At 48.5% G+C, this 274-nt stretch overlaps 1 pseudogene; it reads left to right on the top strand.

The window, feature by feature from the left end:
* Positions 1-157, top strand: part of LOC102487143 (small nuclear ribonucleoprotein-associated protein N pseudogene) — a 754-nt pseudogene extending 597 nt beyond the window's left edge.
* The last annotated feature ends 117 nt before the right edge of the window (positions 158-274 follow it).

Here is a 274-nt window from a genome sequence, read left to right as displayed (position 1 = left end):
AGCCAGGCGCACCCCTGCCGCTGTTGCTGCTACTGCCAGCATTGCTGGAGCCCCGACTCAGTACCCCCCAGGACGGGGGACTCCACCCCCACCCAGGAATGCGTCCACCAAGACCCTAGGATACTTAATTGATCCAACTCAGTCACTTTTTCCTGCAGTGTGTCCTGTGAAGTTGTGTAGAGTGTTTGTGAGCTTTCTGTCCCCACTTCCACATTAAACATAGCTAATAATAATGTAGAGAATTTAAACTGAAAAAAAAAGACATACTTTGTAT

The sequence above is a fragment of the Tupaia chinensis genome, unplaced genomic scaffold (assembly GCF_000334495.1).
Source record: "Tupaia chinensis unplaced genomic scaffold, TupChi_1.0 Scaffold146093_1, whole genome shotgun sequence".
Taxonomy (NCBI): Eukaryota; Metazoa; Chordata; class Mammalia; order Scandentia; family Tupaiidae; genus Tupaia; species Tupaia belangeri.
The sequence above is the reverse complement of the archived record's forward strand: the minus strand, read 5'-3'. Positions and strand labels throughout refer to the sequence as shown.